The following is a 10,235-nucleotide window of genomic DNA, read 5'->3' on the forward strand; positions in this document are numbered from 1 at the left end:
TCCATTTATCCATCCATTTATCCATCCATCCATCCATCCATCCATCCATCCATCCATCCACCCATCCATCTATCCATCCATCCATCCCACCTTCCTTCCTTCCTTCCATCCAGTGGGCACCTACCTGTGCCAGGCACTTCCCATATGGTCTCTCCTTCCAGACTAGAAGCCCCTTTAGGATTGCAGACCAGGCACCAGGAGATAACTGATCAACCAATATCCATGGCCAAGCCTTGTCCTTACTACAGTCCTGGTGAGGCCTTATCTTTATGACAGGTGGGAAGACTGACTGAGGGGCAGTCCAAAGGCCACACAGAGAGCTGAGACAATGAGATTGTCATTGCACATCAGACCAGGCGGCTTATCCAGGCCACGGGGGATGGTACCTAACGTTCCTTCATTGTGTGCCAGGTACGTTCATCAGAACCACCTCCCTATAACTCAGTGCCATCTTGCGGATGAGGTCACTGAGGCTCAGAGAGAAAAAGTGACTTGCCCTAACTCACCACTCAGCCAAGAAGAGTCTGGGCTTGGACTCAAGACGGTATCTCTCCCCTCAGCTCTGCTCCGTTGTGCTGGGTTCTCCGAGCACGCTAAGACCCGAGAGGCAAAAGGAGGTACTTGGGGTCCCACAGCAGTTGGGGGGTAGGTCAGACCATACTGGGGAGACCTTTTCCATCCTGGCAGCTCTGCATGGGTCTGGATAAGTCTCCAGCCCTAGGCTGAAAGCAGGGCCTGGCTGACACATTCACAGTCCTCGGAAGAATCCTAGAATCTGGTCCATCATCTCAGGCCGGCCAACAGAGCCCATCTTCCCCAGACACCCCTCACCCCCACTCTGCCCTGGGACCACTCCTTCCCGACCCCTAGCTCTCTGCGTGCCCCCCTCCTTTTTAATCATCAGAACCTTTTGCCAAAGAAAACTCGGGAGATGCCCGCAAACCAGCCAGCCGGGGAGGAAGCCGCCCTGGAATGCGGGAGGGGGGTCACTAGGCTGTTTGTGAGCAGGCGGCCCGCCGGCCCGGAAATGTGAGCAGCTCCCTTTTTTGGGGAAAGTCGGGACTCCCTCTGTGGGAAAGGATACAGGGCAGGCCAGTTCAGAGGCCCGGGCCTCAGTTTCCCCATAATCGCCACCATGGCATTGGTGGGGTATGAATAACTTCAGCTGTTAATTTAACAACTGTTGCTTGGGCGCCTGCTGTGTGCCAGGCGTTGAGCTGGCTGCTTGGGACACAGTAGGGTCAGAGCTAAGCCCCGTCCCTCAGCCCCTGATCAAGGGGCTGGATGGGTTGGAGAATTCAGAATCTTTGGGGGGGGGGGCGGCGTTAAAAGGTGATCCAGTGGGGTGTGAGCCCACCCACCTCCAATCAAACATATGACTGTTGCTGTGGTGAGGAGTGTGAGCATCGCCTCTAAGTGGACTGAAGGTCCTACATAGCCGCAGTCCGTGTCCAGGTCAGGTCTTGCCTCCAAGTGTGTTTTCTTCGACTACAGAGAAAAGCCCTCGGTTGTCTAGGTTTTCCGGACTGTGGAGCTGATGATAAAGGCTCGAGGCCTGGTTCCTCTCCCCATTGTACAGATGAGAAAACTGAGACTCAGGGCAGAGGTGTCCCCTATGCAAGGCCCTAGAGCAGCGGTTCTCAACCTGTGGGTCGCGACCCCTTTGGGGGGTCGGACGACCCTTTCACAGGGGTCGCCTAAGACCATCGGAAAACACATCTATAATTACATGTTGTTTTTGTGATGAACCACTATGCTTTAATGATGTTCAATTTGTCACAATGACATTGGGGGTCACCACAACATGAGAAACTGTATTAAAGGGTCGCGGCATTAGGAAGGTTGAGAACCACTGCCCTAGAGCAAGCAAAAGGCGCAGGTGTGTGGGAGTACAGGTCTCCCGAGAGGCCCCGAATCCCCGAACCCCTCCCGACCAAGAACCCCGCCTGCGAGAGAAGCGGGGGGCGCTGAGGTGAGAAGGCGTCTTGGCCAAATCTTGGCGGCCCACCAGCCAGTTCTGCCAGGAAGGAGTTAAGCACGGCTTGGGCCCCCGCCAGGCCTCGCAGGGCCTGCCTGTCTGGGGCCTGTTTACCAGGCTGCGCTTGCATCATGGACTTCAACGTGCAGTGCAAACACACTCACATTCTTGGGTCATGAGAAACGCACTATTGCGGTGACATCATGCCCGAGAGGAGGCCTGCTCCAGCCTCTCTCCTGCCCACAGCCGAAGCTGCTTAATTAGCACCCTTAACTGGAGCTCTTGTCTTCTCATAAAACATCAACTGGACAGACACTCGTGGGTGGGGGCGGCGGGGGCTGGAGTGTGTATGTGTCTTAAAAGGATAAAAATAGCCCATCTGGGGCTCCTTTTGGGGTGTTTGGGAGTGTGAGCGCACCGCTGTTTATGTTAAATCGATGTCACGCTGGACATTTTCGGGGAGTTGGCCTTGGAGATGGAACAAGAGAAACCACCCATGTCTTTTCGTTCCCTCTCGTTTTTCTTTTTGGGAGGGAGGCACGGAGGCCGAGTAAAAGGGCCCCAGGAGATGATCTAGACCAGCCCCCCATTATACAGCCCAGGAAGGGAGGCTCGGAGGGAGGGGCCTTGCCTGAGGTCACAGCGAGGCTCCCGGGTCCCACGCACCTCGCATGCATTTGGCAGGATTGTCCTCGCCCGGCGTAGGCTCTGCCAGTGGTTTTCTAGTACATTTTCTCTCTTTTGGAAAGAGAGGTGCATTTGGCTATAGCTCCTGGCTGCGAGGTGTTTAAAAATATATTTTTATTGCCCTAACCGGTTTGGCTCAGCGGATAGAGCGTTGGCCTGGGGACTGAAGGGTCCCGGGTTCGATTCCAGTCAAGGGCACATGCCGGGTTGTGGGCTTGATCCTCAGTAGGGGGTGTGCAGGAGGCAGCCGATCCATGATTCTCTCTCATCATTGATGATGTTTCTATTTCTCTCTCCCTCTCCCTTCCTCTCTGAAATCCTGCAACCCGGGCATATGCCCTTGACCGGAATCAAACCCGGGACCCTTCAGTCCCCAGGCCGATGCTCTATCCGCTGAGCCAAACCAGCTAGGGCCATAGATGAGTTTTAAGCAAGTCGGGCAAAATGATCTAATGGACCAACGTCACTTGGGCTACAACGTAGAGATGGAGCAAGCCTGGAAAAAGGAAAAGAGAAAAGTTAGCTAGTGAGTGCCAGTTTATAAAGAAAATATTTAAAATGATTTTTCCATGGAAAATTCCATCTACGGGACAAACCACTCTAACTCTTCTTAGCGGTTGCTAATGCTGCCTTCCAAAATAGCTCAGATACTTGTCTGCTTTGAATCCTCAGATCCCTTAAAAGTTTTCACAAGCGACACAGCGCAGCCAGGCCTGGATCCGAGTTCTGAGGAGACGCAGGACGCAGCCACTGTAAGACACCCCGAAGCACAGCCACCCCATCCCTGTGCTTCAGAAATGGCAGCTGAGGCCCCAGGGGAGGGGAAGGAACAGCCAAAGTGACCCAGTCGCCTCGCGGTGGGGTGAGGACTCGAATCCAGAACTCTGAGCTCTCCCTCTCTCCAGGCAGCGAGGAAGGCCAGCCAACACCCTCCAATAACCCAGGATTTCCTCTCACGAGGAGGAGAGCTTGGGCCCAGTGCTGGGAGCTCCCCGCCCCCTCCCCGGGTCCGGAAGCGCCGCCTGCCCGGGATTTCCTGTGTGTGGGAAAGAAACAGGATGAGCAGACACCTCTTCCAAGACTTTTCAAGTGCGTGCGGCCCTCTCTCTGTGAGTCTGCAGCAGCCCTGGCCAAGAGGACCGGGCCGCTGACATATGTTTCGTGTGTTCCTAAAAGTCACCCAAAGGGTGACTGTGGGCCCGGGAAGCGCACGGCTACCCGCGTGAGGGGAGAAGAGCACAGGCCATGGTCCTGTCCTTGGGGAGCTGGCTTGGTGTGGGGCCTCCCAGACGCCGACCCTAAGACAAGTACTAAATGCAAATGATGCATCTGTGAGCCGATCCCAGGGGATCATGCAGACGAGCGGGGAAGTGAGATGGGGAAGAGAAGGAGCCCCTGGAAAAAGCATTACCAGGGCAGTTGCCCTGGTGGGCAAGCAGAGCTCAACCCCTGCAGGGAACTCTCCGAGACAGCGTGGAGCAGGCCTCAGTCTTCCCAGAGACGGGGAGGGAGCTGGGGCACCTGTCCGCCAATTCTCCTTCCTTCCTGACGCATTCTCTCACGTGCCTGTGGGCACCAGTGTGCGCCTGGCCAGGACAATGCATGTGCAGGAGAGCAGCCTTTGTTGGGGAGAGGTGATTGTCAGGGAGATAAGGGCGGTGTCCCCTCCTGGGGCCGCCCATTAATTGGTTTTACATGCACAGGAAAGGCCGACACAGGCCCAGGAGACAGGCCTTCCTCTCCCTGGGTGGGGATGCTGAGGCCGCGGGCAGTGCAATGGCGGGGGCCTTTGCCTGTCCAGGCCCGAGTCACTCTTTTCTTCTCATGCTGGGCAACCGTGTTGCCGCACTGCGGGCAGAGCCAGCAGGTATGCACCGACATCCCTGTCTTGGGTTCCACACTCACCTAGACTACATTTCCCAGTCTCCCTTGCAGCGAGGAGGGGGCATGTGACTGATTCCAGCCAATGAGCAGAAGGGATGTGCGCCTCTTCCAGGCTTGGGTCACAAAAACCTCCCACACTCTATCCTTTTTTCTCTCTTCCCCTTTCTGTGGCGACTCTGCGGACCCCTTGTTGCAGATCAGGGAATGGCTTCGAAGGTGTGGAGGGAGACGTCATGAAAATCACTGTGCAATTCATTAGTTGGGGTTGGTGCTAAGAAGGAAAGGTTAAAGGTGACGTGAGCACTCTGCCTGGCTATCCTGGCAGAGGGAACAGCATGGGCAAAGGTCCTGAGGCAGGAAGGCCGAACCTAAAGAAGCCAGAGTGACTGGAGGTCATGAGCAAGGGGGAGTGGCATGAGAGGAGGGTGCATGATCCTGATACGAGATGCATGGGTTTCTTGGGAGGCATTTGATGGGTAAAGGCCAGAGGCTGCCCTGCCCCCACCCCCCCACCCCCCCCCCGGGTTTTAAAGGGGGGGGGGGGACCCGTTTGAAAAACAAAATGGGAGGGGTTTTGAACCTAGAAACGCAGAATCTGTGTGTGTGTGTGTGTGGCTTGTGTAGTTGTGGAGTTCAGTGGTCCCCCCCCCCCAGGGCTGGGGTCCCCTGTCTTGGGGTCAGGGTGCCCTGGTCTGCAGTGGGAGAGGGGTTTTTCTGTCTTCCAGTCACAGCCCAGCTTCACCTGAGAGGATTACCTGGCCTGAATTTGGTGAGTCATGAAATCAGGTGACTCAAACCCTCTCTTGTGTTTTTTTTTTTTTAATCCTCACCCAGGGCCTGGGCCCGGGAGGAGCCTGCAACCGAGATACACCTTGACTGGAATCGAACCCAGGACCCTTCGATCCACAGGCCAACACTCTATCCACTGAGCCAAACCGGCCAGGGCTAGAGTGGCCCCAAGTGGACCAGGCAGTTTCCTCAAGGTGAGCAGTCCCCCCACCCCACCGAACTGCCCTCTCTTGGGCTGGGTTCCGCTCATGTTAGATGACTCCAGTATCAGGGCTCCAGGCTCTTCTGGAGGGCTAGCTTGAGAATCTCACCACATTTTTTGTTAACCCGCAAGTAACTCACTTAAAAATGAACGGTGGGGCCAGAGCTGCTTGTCTGAGCCTCTGGGGCTGCCATTTGCGTGCCCCCCCCCCCCCGCCCCGCCTCGCCCAGAGCAGCGTCCCCTCGGGAAATGCAGCTGACCCAGCTGCATCCGTGGGAAGACCTGGCCCCCACACTTCACCCTGCTGAGGCCACAGGAAATGACCCTCTTAGCAGCCACGAGCTGCGATCCAGAGGACAATGACAGAGGGACAGGGACGGAAGCCCGTTTGTCCCAGTTAACTCGTCCCCTTGGCTGGATGTCCGCTGCTGGAAACATAAAAGTGAAGATTCAGTGGGAAATGATATTTAAAACAAAACAAAACAAAAAACAATCCTGTGGGCGTTAGCCAATTTCGGATGCTCTAAGGGGTTTTGTTTTCTTTATTTGTGTCTGTGTTTAAAACATAGATAAGGCGCAGAGAATCAAAGGATCTAAGGTGTGGAAGGTCAGCCGTCCCACCCAAGCACAGGCCCCGCCGTGGTGTCCGCCTTCGTGTGGTTGGGCCCTGCCTCTGCACGTGGCTGGCTGTTAATCACACCACTTGGCTCTGGCCACTGTCCCACGTACCTCCACTCACCACCTAGAAGCTGGAGAGCTCTCTCTCTCTGTCTTTTTAAAAAATATATTTTTATTGATTTCAGAGAGGAAGGGAGAGGGAGAGAGAGAGAGAGAAACATCAATGATGATGGTGATGAGAATCATTGATCAGCTGCCTCCTGTACACACCCTACTGGGGTTGGAGCCCGCAACCCGGGCATGTGCCCTGACCTGGAATCGAACCGTGACCTCCTGGTTCATAGGTCCATGCTCAACCACTGAGCCACACTGGCCGGGTTGGAGAGCTCTCCTCAAACCCAAATCCGGTCCCGGGTTCTGGAGCTCTGCAGGCTGGCTCTGTCATTCTTCAGGTCTCAGCTCAAATGCCACTTCTGCGAAGAAGCTTCCAGACCACTCTCTAGGGAACAGCACCTCTCAATATTTAAAACGTTCGCTCTTAAAGCACTCAACACACTTCACCAACATCTAAAATGGTCTGTTCACCATGCCCGGTGCATAGTAGGTGCTCAATACATGTTTGGTGAATATTTTTCAGGGGTTGTTGCATTCAGAACAGAGTTGGATCAGAGATTCCAATTTCATTGCATTTCAATAAACATGATTGGCTACAAACGGGGCACCAGGGCCGGGAGGCAAATTGATCAGGAATTCCACTAATTCATTCATTGATTCATTTGGAGGGTAGAGCCCTGAATGGATAGTGACTCAGTCTAGGAGTGCAGAGACCCAAGGAAGCTTCCAGGGCGGGGAGAAGATTTGAGGTGGGTTTTCTGTCACGGAGAAGCCAGATGGGGTCGGTGGGGTGGGGGGACTGCTCACCTTGAGGAAACTGCCTGAGCAAAGGTTTGAACGTGGGTGTGAACGCCTTTGGAAAAGGAGGAGACTGTGGTGTGTGGAATTCAATGGATTCCCACGGTGGGCCCTCAGGGAAGGCCGAGCTGGTGGCTTTATCTGGGGCTGCAGGGAGGACACTCCGCCTCGGTTACACTGCAGCGATGAAAGGCTGGAGGGGATGCCTGAGGGGTTGGGGGGTGAAGCTGCTCTGTTGCCCTGGAGGCCTTGAACTCCCGGCTAAGGAGTCCGGATTTCACCTGTCGGTAACAGAGTCTAATAAAACCAACGAAGAGCCCGGATGTCATTGACTTCTGAACTCCAGTTCCCTGGTGATGCAGACCAGCCCAGGATGCTTCTGGAAAATACGGTGGCTTGGGCCCCGTCCTGGAAGAGTCTGCGTTGCAGCTGGGCCTGGCCATCTGCCTTCTCACACGTTCTCCTTCGCCAGGTCTGGTGACCAGGGAGGCTCCGAGAGGTGAAGGCCTTTGCCCAAGGTCAGAGCCAGACAGCTGCGAAGGGGCATGCGGACCAGGTCTGCCCGGTTTGCCCGCTTCCTCTGCAGCCTCCCTCTGGCTGCGGCTTTATTTTCCCCCGGAGGCAAGACTCTCAGCGTGGCTGGGGCTGCCCCCCTTGTCCTCCCTTCCCCTCCCCCTCCCCAGTCGGAAAGGTCAGGTACGTCCCAGCCTTCCGCGGGCATGTCCATTTATGGCTGTGTTGTTCCAGAATGTGGCCAAATTTATAAACTCCGCTTTCCCGGAGACACGAAGCCATCTGTGCAGAGTGCAGCGCGGGGGCAGAGCTGGGAGCTTCGTCGGAGGCCTGGACCTCAGCCCAGGCCTGGGCCCCATGAGCCCTGGCGTTGGATGGGTCTCCCGCCCCGCCCTGCGCCTCAGTTTCCCCACCTACAGAGCAAAGACACTGGTCTACAGATCATTCCTTATGTCCTCCCCAAGTCTAGACACATGCAGTTTACTGCTTACAAATGGCAGTTCTTTAACCAGGGGCCCCATGCCGGTGCTGGGGGATGGGCTGCAGCCTCTCTTGCATGACTTCCTTTTTTTGTTTCTTTTTTTCCGCTCGATTTTTTTTTTAATTAAAAAAATTACCCCAAGACTCACCATTCACTGTAAAGTAATAGGCGCTCTTTCCAGTCCCCCATTCCTACTTTCCTCCCCAAAAGGGTGGCTATTGGGTCCCCAGGGAAGTGTGAGTGGGGCTGTCAAGATGGATTCTTTGCATATATGAGTATTCATGTTCATACAGGTTTTATTTCACTTATTTTGTAAAAAAAAAAAATATTTTTATTGACTTCAGAGAGGAAGGGGGGGGAGAGAGAGAGAGAGAGAGAGAGAGAGAGAGAGAGAGAGAAACATCAGTGAGGAGAGGGAATCATTGATCGGCTGCCTCCTGCACGCCCCACACTGGGGGTCGAGTCTGCAACCCGGGCGTGTGCCCTGACCGGGAATCGAACCGTGACCTCCTGGTTCATGGGTTGATGCTCAACCTCCGGGCCACGCCGGCCGGGTAAGAATCATTTCTTTCCCTCACGTACAAGAAGTCTAGGGATGAGCAGGTGAGCAGTCCAGGGCTGACAGCCCCATGGAGTAGTTAGGGATCTAGTTCCCGTCTCTTCCAACCTTAGTGCGTGGCCTTGGTCCTCTGTCCAGCAGGGCAGCCAGAGATCCAGACATCACATCTGGAGTCAGAGAGCAAAAGACGGAGGACGAGGGGACAAGGGGGCAAAGACCATGAACGGCCTTTAGAAGGTCTCCCCTTCTGTCACCTGACCGTTCCCCTTAGGTCTCCTTGACCAGAACTTTAGCAAGTGGCTACGCTGGCTGCAAGAGGGGGGAGAGGGGAACAGCTTTTGTCTGTTACAGCCCCAAGTAACTACTATTCGGGCTCTTCACCATAGATTTATGTCCCTTGTTCTAGAACTTTATACAAACATCACCACGCAGAACAGTCTCTTGTGTCTGGCTTTATTTGGTTCAACATTATGTTCATAAATTCCTGAGGTTTTTTTCTTTTTCTTTTATCTCCCTCCATCCAGCAGGAGCCATTCACCAACACTCCGTCTTTGCTGATTTCCTTTCATCATGGAGTCACTCATTCAACAAATATTTCTCGAGCCCCTATTGTGCGGGGAGAGCTGACCTCACACAGCCGCCCATGGCAAAGACGGATGCATTCTGAGTCTCCCAGGCTCTTCCCTGAACCCCAAACCCTTTGACAACAGCCCTCTTCTGAACTCCCCCTGCACCAGGTAGGATCCCTTGTATAATGAGGCCACATGCCCAGTGATGAGGAGCTCTGGCTCTGGCATCCACAGATGGGCTCTTAGTAGATGCTTAATAAACAGCGACTGTGGCCCGGCCAGCGTGGCTCAGTGGCTGAGCATCGACCTATGAACCGGGAGGTCACGGTTCGATTCCCGGTCAGGGCACATGCCCCGGGCTGGGGGCTCGATCCCCAGTGTGGGGTGTGTAGGAGACAGCTGATCAATGATTCTCTCCCATCATGGATGTTTCTATCTCTCTCTCCCTCTTCCTTCCTCCCTGAAATCAATAAAAAATATATTTAAAAAAACCAACAAAACAGTGACTGTGACTACTTCATTGGCGTGGGAGCATCGTAAGGAGCAGAGCCCGCTTTTCGAATCCTTCGCTGGCCGTCTAAGGTAGTACCATTATAATCTGCATTGACTAATGAGGAAAGGATGCTCAGAGAGGTAAGGTAACTCTCCAGAGGTTGCACAGCAGGCGAGTGGCTGAGGCTCGGGATTCAAACCTCGTCCTCTTGAGTATCGAGTTTGAACTTTCATCTCGGCTCTGTGGAGTCAGCTCACTCGCCCTTGCCTTTCCTTAAGCCTTGACCCACTCAAGGAAGAGCCCAGAACCGCCAGGGACAAAGGCCGTACACTTTGCCATTTCTAGTTGTCTTTCTCCCACTTTGCGATCTAACCCAAGAGGTTTTCCTGGCTCTGGATCTTGTCTGTTTCAACTTAAAATGATGGCCCTAACCGGTGTGGCTCAGTGGATAGAGTGTCGGCCTGCGGACTGAAGGGTCCTGGGTTCGATTCCCGCCAAGGGCATGTACCTTGGTTGCGGGCACATCCCCAGTAGCGGGTGTGCAGGAGGC

General features: G+C 54.5%; 1 long non-coding RNA gene across 2 annotated transcripts in view; it reads left to right on the forward strand.

The window, feature by feature from the left end:
- The window catches only part of LOC106694762, a 19,840-nt gene extending 10,342 nt beyond the window's left edge, over positions 1–9,498 (forward strand). Inside the window, exon 3 of one of the 2 annotated variants that reach the window (XR_002826766.1) lies at positions 9,148–9,498. This is a non-coding gene — a long non-coding RNA (uncharacterized LOC106694762). Of the gene's footprint in view, positions 1–276; positions 589–9,147 lie in introns of those variants that run through there. The other variant, XR_002826765.1, reaches the window with a different exon arrangement.
- The last annotated feature ends 737 nt before the right edge of the window (positions 9,499–10,235 follow it).

This window comes from Myotis lucifugus, unplaced genomic scaffold (genome assembly GCF_000147115.1).
Source record: "Myotis lucifugus unplaced genomic scaffold, Myoluc2.0 scaffold_617, whole genome shotgun sequence".
NCBI classification, from domain to species: Eukaryota; Metazoa; Chordata; class Mammalia; order Chiroptera; family Vespertilionidae; genus Myotis; species Myotis lucifugus.